Genomic DNA, 501 nt, shown 5'->3' on the forward strand with positions numbered 1-501 from the left:
CTGGCTTCCTTCAGGCACCACAGCAGCTCTGAGGCACAGCGGGGGGGCAGGCGCTGTGAAGGGCTCGGCTTAAGCCCTGTGTGCTGCACAAAATCAGTTCCTACACAAGAAGTAGTTGGGGGGCTCCTCTTACCTTTTGCCTCCCTAGGTGCAGGGTTTGGCTTATGTGAAGACCGCCCTGAAGCTGTCGATGTGCAGTGCCAGCGATGTCGCTGGTTTTGGCTGGGGTAGAAGCCACTGCTGCTTTGAGGGTCGGTGTTGACATGCGTTCCTCATTCTCCTTTGAGATCTCATCAAGATGTATATACTGCAGCAGTGCATCACCTAGCTGTGTTTTAAAGGTTTGTTTTAGCCATCTGGGCTTGGTAGTGTTTTTTTTTTCCTGTAAACGGGTAGAACTTGGAGCTGGTGGTGACAGCGGGAGATGCTTGTATAGCCAGGTAGCTGTGAACTTAACAACTGGAGTTGTGAAACCTCTGCTTGATGAAGAATTGCAAAATG

This window comes from Egretta garzetta, unplaced genomic scaffold, assembly GCF_000687185.1.
Source record: "Egretta garzetta isolate BGI_Z169 unplaced genomic scaffold, ASM68718v1 scaffold108, whole genome shotgun sequence".
Taxonomy (NCBI): Eukaryota; Metazoa; Chordata; class Aves; order Pelecaniformes; family Ardeidae; genus Egretta; species Egretta garzetta.